General features: G+C 41.6%; 1 pseudogene; it reads right to left on the bottom strand.

Annotated features, from left to right (window-relative positions):
* Window positions 1-975: 975 nt before the first annotated feature.
* On the bottom strand, window positions 976-23,253 carry LOC138748039 (probable G-protein coupled receptor 139; annotated as a pseudogene).
* Between the last annotated feature and the right edge of the window lie 140 nt (window positions 23,254-23,393).

Genomic DNA, 23,393 nt, shown 5'->3' with positions numbered 1-23,393 from the left:
ACTTGTTCGAACGGCTCAGTGTCATGGGCGGGAAGCAGACTGAAAAATAATATGAACTCAAATCTCTGTTGGTCAACGGACCAGGATAATAGCGCTATCGCTCTTCGTAGGGCATATCCACTGCTCTCGGTAATATCAGAGCAGGGGACAATATTGCAAGGGAGTTGACATTGTTACTAAATTGAATCATCTGGTCACATCTACCCAAGGTTTTGGGAACAGGCCAGAAATGGGTATGAACTTTTTGCTTAATCACTTAACTTCTTAACTTATCACTAAGCATATTTGGAATTTTAACTGTGCTTTTTGTGTGTGCTCGTCTGCTAATTTCACCAGTACCGCCCTTAATCCCCGTTTTAATTATTTGAGTATTTTTTTACGGAGAACGTGGAAGTATAGGTATGTATCAGGCTTCATTAACTTCATTTTTGTGGAAAGAGTATTGAATATGTCATTCTGATTACCTGTCTTTTGTCTTTTTGTCCAGTGAATGTGATGGCGATTGCCATCCTGTCCCGGGGAAGGTGCGGCCTCTCCACATGCACCACTCGCTACCTGGTGGCCATGGCAATGGCGGACCTGATGGTGATCATTACCGAAGTAATTTTCAGTCGGATTAAATTCCTTTATTTCCCCGTGTGTTTCCTGGATATCACCCCCGTGTGCGGTGTTTTACTCGTTCTTGCTCGTGTAGCAACGGACTATTCGGTCTGGTTTACGGTTTCTATCACATTTGATAGATTTGTCGCCATTTGTTGCCTGGATCTAAAAGCTAAATATTGCACTGGTAGAACTGCGGCGTTTGTTCTGGCAGCAATTGCCGTTACACTCTTCCCGAAGAGCATCCCTTACTACTTTTTTTTCGAGCCGTTGGTGTTTATTGATAATGTGCCATGGCTCTGTCAAGTGAAGCTAAGCATTTACACTGACCCTGGATGGATCGGATTTCACTAGTGTGATAAGTGTTTAAATCCATTATTTCCTTTCACTGTAATCCTGCTGTTCAACGGCCTGACAATCAGGCACATTCTTGTGGCCAGTCGGGTCCGCAAGGGACTGATCGGTCAGAACAAGTGGAGGAACCGCAGTGATCCCGAGACGGAGGGCAGGAGGAAGTCTGTGCTTCTGCTCTTCACAATCTCCGGCAGCTTTCTCTTGCTGTGGATGGCGAACGTTTTACAATGCCTTTATTTTCGAATCGCAGGCATTGGAGGAAACGAAAACGAATCACAAATGGTCTTTAACTTTGTCGGATACTTGCTGCGAACTCTAAACTGCTGCACGAACACGTTTATTTATGCAGCAACCCAGTCAAAGTTCAGGGAAGAGTTGAAGAGCGCAGTTAAATATTCCATCTGCTTCATTCAGAAATACATTTAATAACGCAACCCTCCGAGCCAGGCGGACTGTATAGTGATTTATCCTTTTAATTCAGTGCAATTGTTCACCAAATCCCCTGCGACATTTAGTTTTCACATAAAGCGATCTACGCTCAACTCCACCTTTTAACGTCTGGAATTCAGATTTCAAGACACCATTGTTACGATCCCAGAGGACCCATAAACGCTCCAGCAATAGATATTCACAAGGACAAATGGTTACTGAAACAAAAGTTGCTTTGATGTATCGTTAAACATAAAAAGGCAGACTCAATCTTTAACTCATCTCTATTGACTTAATTAACCTAACTTAACCCCCTTGTAATTCTAAGCGCACGAATATGTAATGTGTGTGTAAGTTCAGAAAAGTTATTTGGTTCAGAGTCCAAACTCACTTCCCATTACTCCAATTAAGGTTATAGACAATTCTTATAATGTGCACAGTATTTAACATTTATGACGTTCACCAGGCTTCGGTGCTTGAAAGGTAACTGTTACCACTCAGGAATGTTCTTGTCGGTTTTCAGAGAGAGATTTGTTGTTCCAGGTCATCCACAACTGCTTCATTTTTAATCAGCCACTCCAGTGTCTTGCTGATGAAACGTACCCCCTTCAGTTTTCTCCAGATGATAACCTCTTTTTCTCAGGTCACCACAGTGTTCCTTTTTGTTTCTGTTATTCCAAGTGCAACATTAAACGGACAGTCTGCTCCTCTCTTCTCTCTCTCTCTCTCTCTCTCTCTCTCTCTCTCACACACACACACACACACACACACACACACACACACACACACACACACACACACACACACACACACACACACACACACACACACACACACACACACACACACACACACACACGCACACTCAGTAAAGCTTTTTTAACTCTGTTTGCAAAACTAGATGTCCTTCTAGAACAGGAAGGTCCATGTAGACTGTCTGCGGCTCCAAGAAGCTCTTTCTTCTGTCGCATTGTTGTGAACAATAATCCATTAATGAATTATCCAGATCATTTTCCCAATGTCTTGCATTGGCCCCAATATGTCTCGCATGTGGCAGAGCTCCAGTATTTCAAATAAGATCTGTTTTAAAGCGTTTGTATGTGACATACTCTAACAAACCTTTCCCAATGTATCTCCTAAAATATATCTAGATACTCTGACACAACATATATGACTCTCCCCTGCTCTACAGTGTTGTGTGTACATGTAATGTAAGTGATGCTTGAACAGTAGGAAAAACATAATCTTGAATAGCCAATCGGTGATCAATACAGCAATAATTTTTCAGTCGGATCAAATTCCAATACTTCTTAAAGTTATGTCCCACAGAACCGATAGCCCACCACCACAATAGGCACGATGGAATATCATGGCATCCTTTCCCCATTGTCTACCTATTTTGTCTGCTATGTTGCCCGTGCCAACAATATCTAATTTCATACTTCATGCTCTCAATGTTTGGTCTCACTTGAAGAAAATATTCCCGGAATTTGTAACTTACTTTGATTTTATACGTCATTTATAGTTAATCTAAAACCAGCGGTGAATCTGACATTGTCCCCAATAGGTCTCGTGCTTCAAATACTGTTCTATATCTAAGCCCTGTCTTTATTCTCTGCATGTTTCACAATTCCCAGGTTTTCATCCAGCCTAAAGGTTGAATTGAGACCACAAAACCCCTCAGACCACTGCATAGCCGTAACATCAAAGGTGGACAATCTCCATGACACACGTGTCTAAGCCGAGAATGATGTGGATTACAAACTTTTTATGACGTTCACACCTGATTTTCACTTAATCCCTTCACTTTAATCTGTCTGTCATGATATCTATTGGAGACTCTATTGTTGTATCTACCTCCAGCACAAGCAATGGATACGGTTCCATGCACAAATCACTCTCTGACTAACAACTTTGAATGCCCTTCTCCTTTCCACCACCGCTCCCATAAATTCAATTTCTCAGGTATGTGATGCTTTTACACCATGAAATGAACACAGATTATGACTTGACAGCCTGCAAACGCCGCTCATTACTTTGAAAACATTCCAATCTGTCTACCCATAGCCATCGGCGCTGCAGAGAAAACAATACAAGCTTGTTGAATATCTCTCCATTACTTCTTTCATCGGAGCCAGGCAACGTCTTGATCAACTTTCCCGGCACCATTTTTTTTATAATTCAGTACCTTTGTAGAGAGCAAGGAGAAGACATCTGCCAATATCCGCTTTCTTCCAGCGAACAGCTTCCAAAACATCGATCTACATCACCAAGATGGACAAAATCTATATGGAAGCTTTTTTTCATACATTTCAATCAAGCATCTTCAGGCTTTATTGTTTAACATTTCAACGCTTGTATGTTTTCGGAGCCATATACATCGTCAGGACGTGCTCAAAAATACTATAATTTTCTTGTCGACGCTAAATTATTTTACACGGTATAACCGTGTGCGATATAGTTTCCGGCAGGATTCAATAGATTATGCAGTTTCCTCAGGGAATGATGAACGTACAAACTCGAAAGTGAAGAAAATGCAGGTATTATAATAGCTACTGACATCCACCATACTAAATAAAAAAGCATGGAACAAATAAGAACAGTACATAACCTTCGGCCCTCGACCCATGTATTCCTTCCTAAAAACTATACTAAACCCTCCCTACCCCATAACCCTCTATTCTTCTTTCATCTACGTGTCTGTCTCAAAGAGTTTCTTAGATTACCTTCAGCCTGCACCAGGGTCGCCGGCAAGTCAATCCAGGCTGTGTAAAAAATATAGCATGATGTCTCCATTAACCCCCGCCCCCAACTCGACCTACTTGAACACATGTCCTCTGGTGCTTGGGATCCTGCTCTGGGAAACTGGTGCTGGCTGTCCGCCCTATCTATGCCACTCACAATATTGTAGACCTCTATCACGTTTCCTCTCATCGTTCAAAGCTCGGAGTGAGAAGCATCACAGCTTTTCTAACCTTGCATCATAAGACTTGCTTCGCCATGCAGGGAACATCCTGCTAAATCTCCTATGCACCGTCTCCATAATTTCCACGTCCTTCCTATAATGAGGTGTCCAGAACCTATCAACCTGCCTGGCTAATGATATTTCGAATTGAACCCTAAGGCTCCACTCTTCATCCACACTCAAGAGTAACTGACTGTTAACCTTGTACTCAGCCTTCTGGTTTGTTCTTCCTAAATGTATCACGTCACACTTATCTGGAATTGTGTCCATCTGCAACATTTCTGCCCATGTAACTTATCTATATCCTCTTATAACATTCAACAACTCTTCCAATATTCGTGTCGTCCTCACACATCCTGACTCTTAATCCAGGTCATTCATAAAACAAAAAAGAGCAAGGGTCCAAGAACAGATCCTTGTTGCACTTCTATAATTACTGAACGTCAGGCAGAATATTTTACTTCCACGATTACTCTACGCTTTTGTCCGACAAACCGACTTATTATCCACACAACCAATGATCTGCTGATGCAGTGCCTTGTAACTTGATGGATGATCTCTCGTGGGGGAACTTGTCAGATGATTTACTAAAATTCATATCGTTTACATCGACCACCTTAGCCTAATCAATTTCTTTTGTTACCTCCCCCTAAAATCTCAATTATACTCATAAGGCACGACCTTCCCTTCATAAAGCCACGTGGACTATCCCTGAGTGGACTGTACTTAACCAGGATGCTCAATTTCTGATTTGGATGAAAAGTTTCATCCACATTTTTGACACCTTTTTAATTACTTTTGTCATCTTTGTTATGAAGGTAGGTATGTTGACTAATGATGTAAATTATCACTCTGAGAAGCGTTCTTTATTTTCTTTATTTATGGCCAAACATAATCTTTGTTGGCAGTTAGTTTAGATTTCTTTAAAAATATAATAAAATAATATAATATCAATTCAATATAATCCGTTTGATTAAAATGTGGAGTATTTTCGATGAAATGATATGATTTAAGTTTTATGTATCTTTTTGAATGTTAAAAAATATCCTTATGTGCTCTGTATTTTGGATGTGAAATTTCAATGTTAATTTAAATATTGATAAAGACATACTCTGCTCTCCAAATGCTTATAGATCCAATCCGTCAGCAACCTTTCCATTACTCTGAACATCACTGACGTACAACTCATCAGTCTATAATTCTCAGATTCCCAGGGAACTCCCTTACATATTTCGAAACAAATATAGTACGTTATTCATTCTAGAAGTCACCAAAACCATCCTTCTGGCCATGGAAATTCCAATGATCGTTGCCAACGCCCTATCTCTTCCCCCTTTCAAAAGGTAACCTGCAGAATCTCGCGTCCGGCCCAGGGCACTGATCAATCTTAATCATTTAAGAAGATCAAATACTTTCTCTTCCATAATCTCAACTTGGTCCAGGCCACAAGCCTGTACTATTTTGAACTCACCCCGACCAATCAAAGTTTTCAATTAGATTATGGCCTCATTCTTTAGATTCCAGGCACATGTTGCCCCCTTTATACATAGGTGTATTCGTCTTCATTATCTTCATTCTTATGTTATTCACATACACATAGAACACCTTGGAGTTCTGCTTAATATTATTCGACAAGAACTTCTCAATCTCCTTAGAGCTCTTGCAGGTAATTTTCTGAGTTCATTCCGAGCTAGCACATAGTTCTCGAGCCCAGCTTTCTGAATCAAACATTTGCTTCCTTCATCTTCTTATGTAGATGCTTCACCTGTGTACCAGGCAAGGCCCTGTCTTCCTTGCATATATTCCCTGTGTCAGTGGCACACGCCTATACAGAAGCTCACCCAAGTTATTGCTAAACACCCTCCATACCACTTCCGTGTATTTTTCCGTGAATCCCTTTCCCCTTTTTACTGTATCTATTCTGCCTCGTCCCATTACAATTAGCCATTCTCTAATTAATAATTTTACCATTTTGGTGGTTTTATTTTTGTATCAAGCTGTACTAAAGCTCAGGAAATTATGGTCACTATCTCCTAAATGCTCACCCAGTAAGAGTTCTTCCGCCGGACCAGATTGATTACCCAGTACTAGATCCAGTGTGGGCTCCCCTCTAGTCGGCCATTCCACATTCTGTGTCAGGAAACCCTCTTGGACACACCTGACAAATTCTGATATATCTATCACTCTTTACCTCAGGAGGTACCAGTCAATATTAACGAACTGGAAGTCTCCCATAACAAAACCCATAACAAAATTTCTCGCGGCCTTTGAACTCAAATCCAAGACTACTAATGTTCAGCACAGAAAACACCTTCCAACACATTCTCTGAAATTGCACAGCCACGTTTAGGAATTTATGTGCCAACATTGCTCCTGAAAACATTATCTCCAATCTCGGTACCAAATTGATAAATCTCTTCTATACTCACTCTAAAATTTCCTGACAAATATTTATAGACAAGCAACATTTCTATGTGACCCTTGAACTCAAATCCTTCGATTACTAAAGCCAACACACCTTGCACATTCATGCATAACCTGTGACCCTACGCAGCTATGTCGAATTATATAGGGATTGAACCCCAGGATCGAGCTGAACAGACATTCCACGTTCATACTGGGCATTCTAAGGTGTTTATCTTCACACATTTTGGATGAATTCCTTTCGCCCCTTATCTTCCCAGCACTACATCTTTCTTAATTCTTTTTTTTAAACTCTAATTCAATTTTGAATCTTCTGGATTGTCCAAAACCTATCCAAAATCCGTTTAATCTGCAAGCTAACGGACACTCCTCTCCACTACTTCCTCAAGTAATTTATATAATTCACAAAAAATCGGGAGTGCCAGAAGAGGTCCAAGCGTAATAGAGGAAGTCACGGAACTACAGCCACAAATTCTCCCATCTACTAAAGATATCAGCCTTGAGGACCCGTAAATTTTAACCCACACAGACAAGTTTAAACGGACATCATGCCTCCGGACTCTCTCAATTAATGGCAATTAAGAAGCCGTTAAAATATTTTTCCATATATTCGCATGAACCATATCAACCGCCCTACCTTCCTCAATTTCATCGGTCAACACCTCCTAAACCTCAATTTGAATCGTGAGGCATGACCTTTGTAAAATAGTCCTACTACCACTGTGATGTAATGTAATTTTTTCTTGGAATATTAATCAATCGGGTCCTATAGATCATAACTAAGAGTTTGCCCACCACGTCGCCTGGACGATACAAAACAAGACATTTGCTATTCTCGAATCCTAAGGCACAAAGACTTTGTTTGGGGACGACCTAACGAGGATCGTGACTGCGCCACCGAAATCCTCCATATTTTGACCCCTAACCCCGGCAACTCTGATAATTCTATAAATTAAATATTTTAACGAATGTTCACTTCTGTGTGAAAATCCTTCCCTGTGAAAATCTCTGGTTGCCTAGCCTGACAATTCGTCTTGTGGTTTTCCAAAATTACATAACGGTCACCCCTCACCCCCATCCACAATGCATCCGGACAAAATGTCCCACGTTTGTCCAATCTCTGACAGGCCAGGACAGAGAGAAATGGATCGCTCCGTGGAGCGAGGAATGATGAGAAGTGACCTAATCGAGGAGGTTACGATAATGATATGTTGAAATAGATGCGACAGCGAACGCATTTTGTCCAGTGCGGTAGTTTAAAATAGAAGATTTGTGTTTAAGGCGAGGGGAGCAAAGCTTAGCGGTTGCATAAAGAGTTGGCATTGCGGTGGTGGAGTTCATTGCAATTGTTACATTTGAAACACAGCATGGATGGAACCTCATAGAGTGTTTTGTGTGCGAAACAGGGAAGGTTTAGATTGCTGAGTTTAAAGAATACCATAGGTCCAAGGGGATTAAATCTTCTGTAGCCGCTATATTCTGACCATTCTGCCTGGCTGCATCACAGTGTGGTACGGATTTTGCAGGTACACTGATCAGCGGTCAATCCACAGGACTGCAAGAGTGGCAGAGAGGATCAATGGAACTGGAGTTCTGAGAAGAATGCACTGAAGTAATGTAGAGGGTGTTTAGCGTTAACATTTGAAGTACCGTATAGGTGTGTCCCACTGACACGTGGAAAATACGTAGGAAACGGTGATTGACACAACAGGCAAGGCAGCTATATAAGAAGATTGATAAAGCAAATGATAGATTCAGAAAGGAGTGAACGAGAAAAAGAGACGGAGGGAGTGGTTTGGTGGTGGATCAATTTGCCCTTGTTAGAAATGCTAGGGAACGTTATTTTGGATAATGAAGCTGGTGGGGTGTAACAAAAGGACAGGGGTCATCCTGTTATTGTTTCTTGTGGAGGCGAAACGTGTCGGGACTGTGGTGCTGGTAATGAAGTGTTATAGATAGAGAATTTAGGTTAAAAAGGGCTTAAGTTAAAATGTGATGATTAATCATAAAAGGGGAAGCCAGAATAGACAGGGAGCTTACCATAAAAGTTCAGTTAGACAATGTTATAACAAACAGAGATTTTCATGGTCACAGAGAGACATGTAGGAGCCAAAGATTGATAAAAAGAGTGAGAAACAGAATTTAGTGTGTGTAGAGTTCGTAGTGTACATACCAAACATGATAATTTGCAAAAACTAACCAATTAAAACAGTGTTAAAAAGAAGGGGAAGGACAAACAAAAAAGGTATAAAAATCAATGCACTGTATGTATCGGGGCTTGACTTGGCGGTCTCTGCAGACTTGTAAATAAAGCTTGTCGTGTCATCAATTTTAAAGAGACTCGTGTGACAATTTGTATTTCTGACAATTGGGGACTCGTCCGGGATCTACACTCCAGCCGTGGGAGGAGGCGAGAAAGAGGGACATCGGAGGTGGTGCACCCCGCTGAGTTCAGCGTCTCCTAGTCCCTTGCTTGTCGCCTCGGGCGGCTTGACCGAGTGGTATCCGGACAAGGTGACACGACAAGACGAAAAGGAGAGGGGTGACGGTTCAATCCCCAGGAAGACACCGGTAAGTGACAACTTACGATTGTGGTGTGGGGATTGACGGATGAGACCACCCAGGTAACGGTCATGACGGGATAAAAAACTATAAAACGATAAATCAGGTGTAGAGCCTTTGTCGTGGTGTGAGGACCCTGTCGTGGGACCCTAGGATAGACCCCAGGGAAACCTTGGCATGAACCGGCGGAGGGATAGTACCTCCGACGAGGCGTCTGAGAAGAAAGGGAGTAGGGTCCCGAACGGGAGGGTCCTCAGCAACGATAAACGGATCTAGGTGGGAAAACTTGGAGGATCAAAATCTAAGGGCTCGTCTGAAAGATCAGGACATTTCCCGGGAGTTCCCCTTGACAGCCCTTTGGGGAGAATGTTTGAAAATTGGGATAGTAAACGATATCGAGACAAAAGCAAGAAAAAGATGGTTCAATATTGTCTTCTTTGGTCTAAACAGCCTATCAAAGGTTCCTCGGTCTGGTGGCCGAAATTTGGATCTGATGAGGATTGGGTTAGACAAGCATTAAACATATATGTAAATTCGAGACAAAAGGTGAGTCAAGAAGAGTCAGCATATGCATTTTGTTGGGTTCCCTGGCCAGGATCCTTAACAAAATGTTTTAAATTGAGGGTAGCGGGAGAAAAGAAGTGGGAACCTCTGGACAACCTCCCCCCTCCTTATGTTCCCCCGGTGCCCACTGCGCCCGAGGGAAGCTCGCTGCTGGAGGGGAAAGGTGATGAATCTGATTGCCCCGGAAGGGGCCGGGAACAAAGGGATGAATTAAGGGAGTCGAACCCTAAACTTCCACCGGTAAACCGACCCTGGACCAGATCCCAGACTGGTCCAGGACCATCGAAGTCTTCAGTAAGCCTAAATCCCCTGAGGGAAGTTCCTATGGGAGGACCGGGAGGGGGAACGGGATATGTAAATGTTCCCTTAACTAGTTCGGAGGTGCGGGGATTTAAGAAGGAAATGAAAAATCTATTGGAAGATCCCATGGGACTGGCCGAACAGTTCAACCAGTTCCTGGGACCAAACACATATACCTGGGAAGAGATGCACGTAATAATGGGAACATTATTCTCACCCCAGGAGAGGCAGATGATTCGACAGGCTGCCCTCCTCATGTGGGAACGTGAACAACCTGGGGACCCCAGACCCCATGAACAAAAATATCCCTTGAATGAACCCAGGTGGGACAAACGAACACCCGAGGTATTGGCAAGTATGAGACAATATAGAGAGTGGACGATAGAAGGGATACGGGAGGCTGTGCCAAAGGGTCACAATTTCACCAAGGCATTTGGGAACCACCAGGGGAAAGATGAGTCCCCTACTGATTTCTTGGAGAGGGTGAGAAAGAATGTCCAACAGTATGCGGGTGTGGACCCTAGTACACCAATGGGTGAACAGCTTATTCGAATTGAATTTGTTTCCAAATCGTGGCAGGACATTAGAAAGAAACTAGAAAAGGAGGAGGGCTGGAATGAAAAACCCCTGAGCGACCTGTTGAAAAAGGCGCAAAGAGTATATGTGCAGAGGGAAGAGGAAGGTCAAAAGAGGGCAGCGAAGATTATGGTACAGACTATCTGACAGATAAATGCTGAGTCCAGAAGGGAAAGGAAACAAAACCTTCCTCTAAGCAACCCAAGATATCCAAGAGATGGAAGACCCCGGAGACCCGTTAAGTGCTATTACTGCAACGAGGAAGGACACTTCAAGAGGGAATTCCCCCAATATAAGAGGGAAGTGCGTACCCTCGAACTCATGGAAGAAGATTAGGGGGGTCAGGGGTTCCGAATGTTGGGGACCAGGTATAAGAGGGAACTCTCGGTAAAACTAAAAATTGGTCCCCAGGGAGAAGAGGTGGTGTTTATGGTGGACACGGGAGTGGAAGGAAGTAGTGTAATAACTGTGCCGATCGGGACCGAGCCTGTAAAAAGCAATTTGAAAATTTCTGGGATAGAAGGAACTCCCAGAATGGTATCGATAATTCCCCAAGTGACAGTGAAGCTGGAAGGGAGAGAAGGGGTACAGGACCTCTTGTTGTTACCGTCGGCCGGATTTAACCTCCTAGGAAGAGATTTACAGGCTCTCCTAGGTTTGGGTGCTCTCCCCGTGGACGGAGAAGTGCGAGTCCACCTCTGTGCTCTGAAGGAGGAGGATGAACGGCAGATTGACGAGAGAATCTGGTATAAGAAGGGAAATCGAGGAGGTCTGGACATCCCACCTTTACATGTCACATTAATACCAGGTCATCAGCCGGTAAGGAAACGTCAGTATCCTCTTTCTTTGGAAGGGAGGAAGGGGCTACAGCCGGTAATTGAGACCCTAATACGAGACGGACAATTGGAGGAATGCATGTCACCCTATAACACCCCTATACTCCCAGTGAAAAAGTCAGATGGATCCTATCGTCTAGTTCAGGATCTAAGAAGTTTGAATGCTATTGTTCAGACCCGCCACCCAGTGGTGCCTAATCCTTATACTATTATGAGTCGGATTCCCCCAGACCATGAGTGGTTTAGTGTTATCGACCTGAAGGACGCCTTCTGGACGTGTCCACTAGAAGAGGGAAGTAGAGATATGTTCGCGTTTGAATGGGAGAATCCATGGACAGGTAGACGGAGGCAGCTTCGGTGGACTGTATTGCCCCAAGGGTTCACTGAATCTCCGAACCTGTTTGGACAAATGCTAGAACAAATCCTGGCGGACTATCCACGATCCGATGATTCCCAACTGATGCAGTATGTGGACGATTTACTGTTATCAGGACCCAAAGAACAGGAAATGAGGGGAGATACAATTAGACTCTTGAATTATCTGGGGAAAAATGGTCTGCGAGTGTCCAGGAACAAGTTACAGTTCGTTGAGAGGACTGTGGTATATCTGGGACACCAGATAAGTAAAGGACAGAGACGGATTACCCCTGAACGGAGTGCGGGAATCACTAGAATGCCGTTACCCCGTAATTAGAAGGAAATAAGACAATTCCTGGGACTCTTAAGTTACTGTAGGTTATGGATAGAGGACTACTCAGCGTTGGTGAAGTTTATGTATGAAAAGCTGACAAATGAAGATGAATATCCATTGAAATGGACCCAGGAGGAGAAGGGATGGTTTGAGGACTTGAAGCATCGCCTGACGCGAGCCCCAGTACTCACTCTGCCCTCTTTAAAACAACCCTTCCAGCTATTTGTCACTCATAACCAAGGAACAGCTGTGGGAGTTTTAACGCAGGAAAAAGGCGGTCAGCGACACCCAGTGGCTTTCCTATCCAAAATTATGGACCCAGTGTCTCGCGGATGGCCGACGTGTATCCAGGGAGTAGCGGCTGCTGCTCTGTTGGTGGAGGAGGCACGTAAACTTACTTTTGGAGGAAGGATGACTGTGTACACCTCCCATTCTGTGAGTGTTCTATTAACACAAACCGCCCATCGATGGCTGACTGATTCCCGCATATTAAAGTACGAGACCATTTTAATGGTTGGTGAAGATCTACAGTTTGCTAAGAATAATAGTTGCACCCAGCTCAGTTTTTATACGGCAGTGAAACAGGGGAAGAAGTGGAGCACGACTGTGTCGAGTTGACGGACCTTCAGACCAAGACCCGAGAGGACCTTTGCGATACTCCTCTGGGAGAGGAATATGAATTCTACATTGACGGCTCCGCCAGATGTGTTGACAGAATGAGGAGAAGCGGGTATGCCATAATAGAAGGAAATGCTTGGAAAGTGGTAGAATCTGCGAAGCTACCCGGAAGCTGGTCGGCACAGTCCTGTCAACTATATGCCTTGCAAAGAGCCCTCAGAGTACTAGCAGGGAAAACTGGAACAATTTACACTGACTCCAAATACGCATACGGGGTAGTGCATACCTTTGGTAAGATCTGGAAGGAGAGCGGTCTGATTACATCAAGAGGAAAGGAATTGGCACACGAACAGATGATTACTATGACTTTGGAAGCACTGACATTACCCCGGGAAATAGCAGTGGTCTACATACCAGGCCATCAGAGGGGAGATACCCCGACCGCAATTGGGAACAGACTGGCTGATGAAGAGGCCAAAAGGGCAGCCATGCAACAAGAAGTCCGTTTGCTGACCTTAATCCCAATAAGACAAGGTATAAAAAAGGCTCCCATTTTCACTGCTAAGGAAGAAAAGGACATGGCTCAGCTGGGCGCAAACCAGCTGCCTGATGGATCATGGAAGACACCGGATGGAAGAATGGTTCTAAATAAGGAAATAACTCGCAATATTTTAAAACACCTGCATCATCAGAGCCACTGGGGCACCCAGGCCTTGTGCGACACAGTGCTTCGAGAATATGTGTGTAAGGGGATCTACACCTTGGCCCAACAGGAGGTGCAGAACTGCCACATCTGCACAAGAATTAATAAGAAGGTAATGAGGACGAGTTTCATGGGAGGTCAACTTCAGCACGAAATTGATTTATCAGAAGATGGTTCTCTTCCCTGGGTTAAGGTCCCCATTCAGAAATAATACACACATTTTAAAGAAAGAAAGGGGTGGATTGTTATAGATAGAGAATTTAGGTTAAAAAGGGCTTAAGTTAAAATGTGATGATTAATCATAAAAGGGGAAGCCAGAATAGACAGGGAGCTTACCATAAAAGTTCAGTTAGACAATGTTATAACAAACAGAGATTTTCATGGTCACAGAGAGACATGTAGGAGCCAAAGATTGATAAAAAGAGTGAGAAACAGAATTTAGTGTGTGTAGAGTTCGTAGTGTACGTAACAAACATGATAATTACAAAGGCAAGTGTACTTAGGATGATTTTGCAAAAACTAACCAATTAAAACAGTGTTAAAAAGAAGGGGAAGGACAAACAAAAAAGGTATAAAAATCAATGCACTGTATGTATCGGGGCTTGACTTGGCGAGAAGCCAGTTGAGTCCAACTCTGCAGACTTGTAAATAAAGCTTGTCGTGTCATCAATTTTAAAGAGACTCATGTGTGAGAATATGTATTTCTGACATGAAGCATATGCGTGTGAGGTCTGAATTGAATATAGAAGATGGAAAATTAGTTTATTGCACTGTTTTAATAAAGGTATTTGTTCGTTAATAAGTATTCAATTATCCATTCATTGGTGGATTGCCTCGATGCGCCTTGAGTAATTAATAGACCTAAACTTTAAACACTGAGTGAAATTACATTTGCAATAATGTATGCAGATTTGTTTACCGATTGAAAGAACGCATGTTATACTTCGGAGAGTATGCATCGATGATTCAGGAGGATGTTGGCTGCATGCGAGAACATGCCTAATGAATATAGAGTGAACTGGAATCTTTGGGAGATAATTTGGTTAAATTAGAGTAGGTTACACACATACACACATTTAAAAAAAAATTATTTGAAATACTGAAGAATTCATATTCAGGGACTTTACAGAAACTATGGAGAGTGCTATGCATATTTCAGAGGTAGCTGCTAATTAAAATGATAACATCAAATGAATCGACTGGAGACACGTCGTCTGTGTTTGAACATTTTTACAAGGCTTCTGATCTTTCTGTAAAATGCACAGAAAGCTCACTCATGAGAAGTTTTGTTTACACACGACAACAGATGCAAACAAAAGACTAACTCCTAATGTTTTCAGGAGAAGCTGGGATTTTTAGGCAAGTGATGTATAGCAGTTGGAGAGAGAGAGATAAAGAGAGAGAGAGGGAGAGAGAGGGAGAGATAAAGAGAGAGAGAAAAAGAGAGAGAGAGCGAGAGATAAAGAGAGAGAGAGATACATAGAGAGAGAGATAGAGAGAGGAGAGAGAGAGAGAGAGAGGAGAGAGAGATAAAGAGAGAGAGAAAAAGAGAGAGAGAGAGAGATAAAGAGAGAGAGATAAATAGAGAGAGAGATAGAGAGATAGAGAGAGGGAGGAAGAGAGAGAGAGAGAGAGAGAGAGAGAGAGAGAGAGAGAGAGAGAGAGAGAGAGAGAGAGAGAGAGAGAGAGAGAGAGAGCGGTAAAACAAGTTCTCTCAGCCAGTGTGTGTATGTGAAACTGAAAGACAGATGAACAGTGCAAGCCAGGAATGTTGTAAGTAAAGAGAAGCTCCAGAGCGGAGGATGGCTGGAAGTGCTATCTGCCTGATATTTCTCTTGGAATAAGCAGAACAGAAAGGAACCTTGTGATAGCCTGATAGAAATATGTTATCATCTGGAGAACCCAGATGGGGCAAGATTGATCAGCAAGATATTGATGTAATTAATGTTGGTACCTCAATTGTTTAAATATTGGAACAACTGATCTCGCTCTGTAAGCACTACGAGAAACTTCCAGAGCGGTAAACATTTACCCTTCGAACACTAAAACCTGGTGAACTTTATACATGTTAAATTCTGTGCACAGTATAAGAATTGCCTCCAACTATACTACTTGGAAGAAAGCGAAGTGAGATTGAACTGTGATGCAAAGAGGTTTTCTTAAATGTACACACTCATAATACACATGCCCTTAGGATTTGAAGGGGGTTAATTTGGGGTAGGTAAGTTAATAGAGATAAGTTAATGTTTGATTCTGTTTTCATGTTAAAAGACAATTAAAACAACTTTTGTATAAATATCCATTTGTCGTTGTGAATATCTATTGTTGCTGGATTTTGGGGTCGTTTGGGCTCGTAACAGTAGTTAAACAATACCCATGCGAGGAAAGTACTTCATCTACACAGTAAATAAATAAACATTGTTTTATGAAATTGAAATTCTCTGATAGTCTGAGCCGATCGTTTAGTATTCAGCATCCTCACTGCCAGTGGGAAGCTTGTATTTTACCCACTTTGGAGCGATGAATATTAGAGGTGACTACGTCAGTGTGGATATGAATAGGAAGAGAATATATATGGTGAGCTCCCAGATCCTTTTTTTCCGGAGCAGCCAGAGTGAATGGTAGACAATATCATGAAAGGTCTATGGATTCGACAGTCAGTACCTTACCCCTGCCGCTAAAATAGCGAATTCCTTTGGACATCGGTTTAAGGTGAGTGGAATTAAATGGAAATTAGTTCTTAGAGTAAGGTTATATAAAAATGAATGGTAGGTTCCCTGAAATCGTAGCCAAGGTCGTGGTCCTGTCTGGTACATCAGAGACATTAACAAATATATGAACACTGACTATCATAAAATTGAGGATTAAGTTATTATCGCAGATCTGAGGATTAAAGAGATCGCTGGAGCATCTTGGTTTGAAACGACAGTAGTTAATATTCAGAGTTCTATGTATTATGTTTTAAAATACGATGGGTGTTTTAGAAACGGCATTGAAACAGCGAACATCAAATAATGGATCTGTAGAATCGACTTAAAGTTGTCTAATTCAAGTGAACATTTGTAGGAACTAACGAAATGCAAGAGTGGAATGTTCAAATTTAAAACCATATATATTAATCATGATCTGCCTCGGCATGGAGAAAATTGTGAAAGCAATAATGTTAAAATGTGTAGATAACCTGTATATATTTTAAAGTCATGTCACTCATGGAGAGCAAATGATGTTGTCTTCATAGGTGAACATGGAATTAAGTGTGATGATTGAGCAGGAACAGATCGAAGTTTGAATAATTCACGAATTGAAAAACCGAGGGGAATGAATATTCCAGGAACTTAATGACAGAAGCATGTAAAGAAGGGAAAAGTTCAGTAAGTGACATCTTTGCAGAAATGTTACAGGTGTTGATGTACAATTAATCGATGTAATCAAAGTTCATTAATCGGCACCAAATATTTTAAAGCGTTCGCAAGATTCCAAATTGTGTTTACGTGCTGTCTGAGAAGAAAGGACGCATCAAATGTCAAAATATAATTTTGGATTGTAAGAAGTACTGTATACAGTTATTATGGTCATTGGAATCTCGGGAAAATGTTTTCCTCACCATTTAGTTTCGAGCTCAGATAGTTCCTGGGTGTGTTAGAATAGTCTTTCATGACATTCATACTTCCTTTCTGGTTGTAATTTGGTCCAACAACAGTACACGTTCTGCCCTGTTGGTTTCACCCTGAACTTCCTAGGACATGACATGTACAATTATTTCTCTATGAATTAATGCCATTCGCTGAAAGCCGAACAAAGGCGCTGAATCACTGTTAACCCAACAGTGTCTGTTAAAATGATCATCAGTTGTTCAAAGATTTCTCTGGATTTCGGACTTGTTTCCACAATTTGTACATGCTCCAACCCACTCTCCTTATTGGACACGTGTCAAGAGCATCATCCAATTTATCAATTGTCTCTAATCTCTTGCAGTCCTAGAATGTCCTTTTAATGTTTCGTTTGGAGTTTCAATGCAAAGACTCTCCGACTTTTGTACCATTCATGAGTTAATTTATTGTTTAATTTCCGAATGAGGAGAACAACAGCCATCACTGGATATTTTACCACACTCACAAATTCTTGCCGAAACTTTGACTGAGTCACGCCATAAATAAAATAATTTGTACATAAGCTTACCTTTTGTAATAAATATCTGACTTGTCCAAAGATGTATTCATAAGGTTTGTAATAATTGGTATTTTTGACTGCAACGTTGTAATATAAATAATCAACAAGAGTCGTTAACCACAGGAGAATGAATCTGCCGGAGATTGTGTAGAGTAAGACCACAGACCTCCTCCTGCTCTCCAGATCTGTGTTTTTAAAATTCTCCTCCTTGTTCTGACCCTTCAAGGCCATTCGGACGCGACTGGCCAGTAGAATGTGCCTCACAGACAGAACATTGAAAAGTTATATTACAGCAAAAGGGACCAAGGGAACGACTACCTTGTCAAATCGGCTATATTGCAGCCACCCAGGATCTGTTAAATAGGATGTCTTTCTATCATAGAACCAAGGCACGTTGTCAATTATCATTCGCGCTTCAGATGTAAAATAGAACATTGCGTTTTTTAAGGACATCAGAACTCGCGTTGTTGACAGAACCATAGTCGCAGTTTTCCCTCTGCAATACCTGGTTTTCAGTTTCCGTCAACAGATGAGGACAAACCGGTCAAAGGTGAAGTTGACAGTGAACCAAACAGAACTGTCTCTCGTGGCGCACATCAAGACAAATATAATGTTGCAGTACGGATATATATCGAGAAAGGTTCCAGAGAAATAGAAATGCATCCGCCTCAATATCACAGCGGAAATCACGGCCATTAGATCTGCTGCAGCCATGAACACGTGGTAACGAGTGGTGCAGGTGGAGAGTCCGCACTTTGCCCGGATAGGACCACAATCGCCAGGAGATTAACTGGACAAATAGAAAACTAAATTGCAGATTGCTGACAAACCGTCCTCCCTCTCAAATCTGCGATAAGCAGTGACATGGGTGAATACTGGCTGTAATCTGAGGGGAGATTTGAAATAAATCACATCACATCTGGAACCCACGTTAACGGGTGCATCAACAGCAATGCTTATGTTTTCATAAATTTGATAGAGATGAATAAAGTTGTCATTGCTGATTTCGACGCAATCGGGAATAAACACTCGCGACGTTTTGGACACATGTGGAAGCGAGTCGGATGTGAACCGCAATGCCCAAAACTGCTTGACATTTCATTAAAAAAATAAATGCATTTCAGGCCATCACATTATCCAAGCTCTCCTCCACAGAATCTGTCTGCAACCACAACCCCAGTCTTATGAATATTGCCAGCATATTAAAGAGCCAATACCGCTATGGCTTCCTTCTTATGAATGAAAGAGAATAAATCACTTTTCATATTTATTTTACATTATAGTTTAATTTGTGAATGTGATTGTCATGTTCTGAATTCGTTAGAAACACATGATATCTTTAGGTCTTTATGTGGACCATTGTTGAGAGAAAGGCCGTTTCATCCAATTATTTATGAGCGTTCAGATAATCATAAACTTGAACTAGAACTTCCCGTTGAACTTATTTTGGTTAAACTATACACTGAAAATACAAATCCACAGATCGAAGGAATTTTTTTTTCCCAACTGACAAATACTCTTTAAAATACCTGTCCGTGATTGAAACAATGGCAATGCTTTCAATCGCAGTTTTCTCTGCATTATCCATGAAGGTTTTGAATATGTTATTTCCACTGACTTCCCTTAGTTTGTTTATTTTACATTCAACTCGACTTTAGTGATTAGTAATATTTAAAATTCAACAGGAATTTCAGCGCCAGTAAGAGAAAGATATGAACTAAATGTTTGTATTATTAGAAAAGTTGGTACATGGTTGTCATAAACACAAATGTCTCAAGCCGAAGCCTTCATGAATTTTGATTCAACGACACGAAACGCACCATCCCCATGATTACAGAATCTGCCTCTGCAGCCTCCTCCTCCCGTTTCTGTCCAGAATATTTTCAGCAGTTTTCAGTCCTTTGCTTGAATGACGCCCAATGGACGGACTGTATGAAGTTATTGGAGAATGCTCCTTGATTCTGAGGGAAAGAATCCGAGCGTGGTATCAGAAACTTCATGGTAATGAGAAGAAGGGAGAAATGCGATACTCTTTATATATGTCATCAACTAAAGTAATCTGAAAACATTAGTCATTTCAGGGCAACTATCAATGGAATAGTTATTAAAATATATTTAGCTGGTCATTGAAAAAAAATCTGAGTGAATAACCACAAAATGATATAACATGTAGAGTGAAGTGGAGGACGTTGAAGAATGAAGAGAAAGAGAGGAATCTTGGAATAATGGACGTCATTCTTTGAAAGTGGATTCTCCTGTAGATAGGGTGGAAAAGAAGGTTTTTCTTATGATGGCCTTTATATATAGAAGCATTGAATATAGGAGCTGGGAGGTGATGTTGAGACTGTTCAAGGCATTGGTGAAGCTAAATATGGAGTACTGTGTGTAGTTCTGAACCCCAAATTATAGGAAGGATGTTAATAAAGCAGAGAGGGTCCAGAGAAGATTTACTAAAATGTTTTCTGGATTGCAGTATCTAGAATACAAAGAACGATTGAGTAGATGGGACTTTATTCATTGGAGCTTGGAAGATTGAGGGGGGATTTGTTAGAGGTGTATAAAATTATGAGGGGGCTAGATAGAGGAGACGTAAAAAGGCTCTTCCCCTTTAGGGTTGGTGAGATTGGAAAGTTAATTTTTAGGGGCAAAAGTTTAGAGGTAACATTTTCTCATTTAGGAGAAAGTTGGATGAGTGCGTGGATGTGAGGGTATTGAAGAGTTATGGACATGGAGCAGGTAGATAGGACTAGTGGAGTTCTATTAAATAGGTGATCGCTCTAGATGGGACGAGATGGCATGTTACTGTACTGTAATTTTTTAATGGTTATACGGTTATAGAAGTTTCCGGTACTGGAACAAAATATTTCGGACACATTTTCTGCCGAGCATAAATGCCCTAATTAACTTAAGTTCTTTCGCTTGCATGTCATGGGCATGATTGCAAAGCTTCGATATCTGGAAGTATCTGAAACGTTAGTATTTTACCTGCTTCTACCAGAACAGCTGGAACGTCTTACCATGCATCTACTGCTCCATTCATCATTCCCTTGTCAATCCCCTCAAACTTTCTCTTTTCATCGAAATGAACGTTCTCGAAAATGAAACATGTTGGTCTGCACAGTATTACAAAGATAACATTTCTGCCGTTTGATAGGTTTGAAATAATTTTAAAAATCAAGAATTATTCAGTAATGACAATTAGAACAATAGTTGTATTCTCCGCTCAGTGAATGGAAACAGGTGCAAATGGGGTTTTATACGCATAATAATAGAACAGCATTGTTGGTAAAAAAATATTGTGTGTTCTCTGATTTGGAAGTGAATTCAAGAAAGTTCAGAGCACGGGGGCGGGATTCCATATGTGAATTAGAGATTAAATGTAAATCGCTGACATATACTCATCAACAACTCCAACAACTGCAATAATCATGTAGCATACTCTTACTAAGTTGGATTTGTTGATGGGTTACTGGTATGTGCCTTTAACTGAGAGAGGAAAGAATATTTTTGCTTCTGTTACTCCATCCGGTTTAAATAATTATAATGTGTTACCTTGTGGCATGATAAATGCCCCTGCAACATTTCAAAGGATGATGAATTCGGTAATCGAACGGTTAACACATACAAATGGTCAGAGTGACACATGGGAAGAACATTTGAAGGAATTTGACAAATTGTTTGCAAGATTATCCAAAGCAAACTTTGACAACTGGGTGGTCGATTCCATTATATTTTTTCAATAAAACTTCACCTTCTTCTCCCTCACTAACATCCACTGCTACAGAAAAAGGTTGATGAAAATCAAGATTTAAAGCTGTCTGATACACTTTAGTCCAAACGTATCTCTCATTTTTAATCAAAGGTTTTGTTAAAGGAAGAGTAAACTCATCAAAATCTCTGCAGAACTTCCTGCCATTCCCATAAACCTTGTCACTGCTTACCTGCCATTGGGAATAGGAAACTCAGAAACTTTGCTTGAATAGTTGCAACTTTGCAATGACCAACTACATGATTCAAGAATGTTACGATGGCATTTGAAAATTCACTCTTTGCAAAATTAACATATAATCTTGGAAATATTATCAACAGGATTCACATCTGAACTTTCACATTCCGTGTATTGAGTCTCTACGTTCTGTATTTTACTCCCCAATATGCCCATCACGCACACACACACATATAATCTATCTCTCTTTCTCTCTTTTCCATTCTCTCTCTCTCTCTCTCTCTCTCTCCCTCTCTCTCTCTCTCTCTCTCTCTCTCTCTCTCTCTCTCTCTCTCTCTCTCTCTCTCTCTCGCCCCATCCCCACTATTATTTCCATGCGGTTGGTAGTCACTTTTTCTCGCTTTAATGTTGTAATCCGTTTTTCCATATAAATACCAGTGATTATTGCGTTTCTGTCGATGGGTACTTTTTGCTTTCGTAAAATCTGCATTGATTAACAATATCAAATGCACATTGGACAGGGGGAGAGATCAGCAAATCAAATATTCCAAATTAACTTTTTCTGTGTGTCCTCTCCCGACCCATTAAATATGTCTGTTGAGTCACACATGAACTACATCCCTTGAATGTTTCAGAGAGTTGGATGTGCAATGAAAATCCTCAGGTGGTGCAACGTGCGTTCTGGGTTCTGGAGATTGAGGAACTGTCCTCCGTGGTTTCAGCGGTAGTGCGTTTCGAGATACAGAGTCAGTCGGAGGTTCGATCTTCAGATGTGATTAAAGTAGAGTTGTGCAAAGAGAAAATATTACATCAAATGTTAGTCAGCCATATTCATTTTGAATGTTGCTGCAGCCTTGAGTGGAAAACAGACTTCTTCCCGCCCTCAAATGAGTGTCTTTCTGTGTCAGCCTGTAGTATGTCTCTCCAACATGGAGAACAGCGACCAAGGGCATCAGCCACAGTTCAGCAATTTAGACGAGTAGACAGTAAGTCGCTGCAGCATTTGAAAGGTCTGTTTTTGCCCTGGGTGTAAGCAAGCGGCTCAATGAATGAACAAGTGTTGCACTACCAGAACTGTAATGAAGAATGAAGTTGGTGCGAAGAAACAACGAGATGGCGGTGAAATATATCTAGACATGAAATTAGGGCATGCATCCGGTCATTTTGACGAGGGATAACAAAAAAGTCGCCGTATATTGTCACTCGGGAACATGGATCATTGCCCTACTAGCATTTTGGGATTAGTAATACGAGTTAAACGTTTAAACACTTTCACCACTTCCTGTCTGAATTTGCGCTGGGTCATTGCGTAGATTGTGTATTGGTACCTGCACTGGCGCGAAGGAGTAAGAGCCCCACCTCGTTCGCCACGGCCGAGGGGCTCCGGAGATCCACGCTGACAAAATTAATCGTGTCTCGAGTACAGATGTATGTCACAGTTCCCGTCATCCAGAGTACAATGGAAGTGCCAGAGACCGTGAACAGTAAGACGGTGGACTTGCGACTATTCTCCATCTCACCGTCCTTCCCTTCTCATCTCTTTAGCTCTCGCCGAACCCAACTGGCCTCCACGATATATCTGACTGTAAGCCCGTTCAGAATCAACCTGAGAGCGAAAGGGAGTAAGGCGAGTGAGATGACCATCAACAATTGGA

Source organism: Narcine bancroftii, chromosome 13 (assembly GCF_036971445.1).
Source record: "Narcine bancroftii isolate sNarBan1 chromosome 13, sNarBan1.hap1, whole genome shotgun sequence".
Lineage (NCBI taxonomy): Eukaryota > Metazoa > Chordata > Chondrichthyes > Torpediniformes > Narcinidae > Narcine > Narcine bancroftii.
The sequence above is the reverse complement of the archived record's forward strand: the minus strand, read 5'-3'. Positions and strand labels throughout refer to the sequence as shown.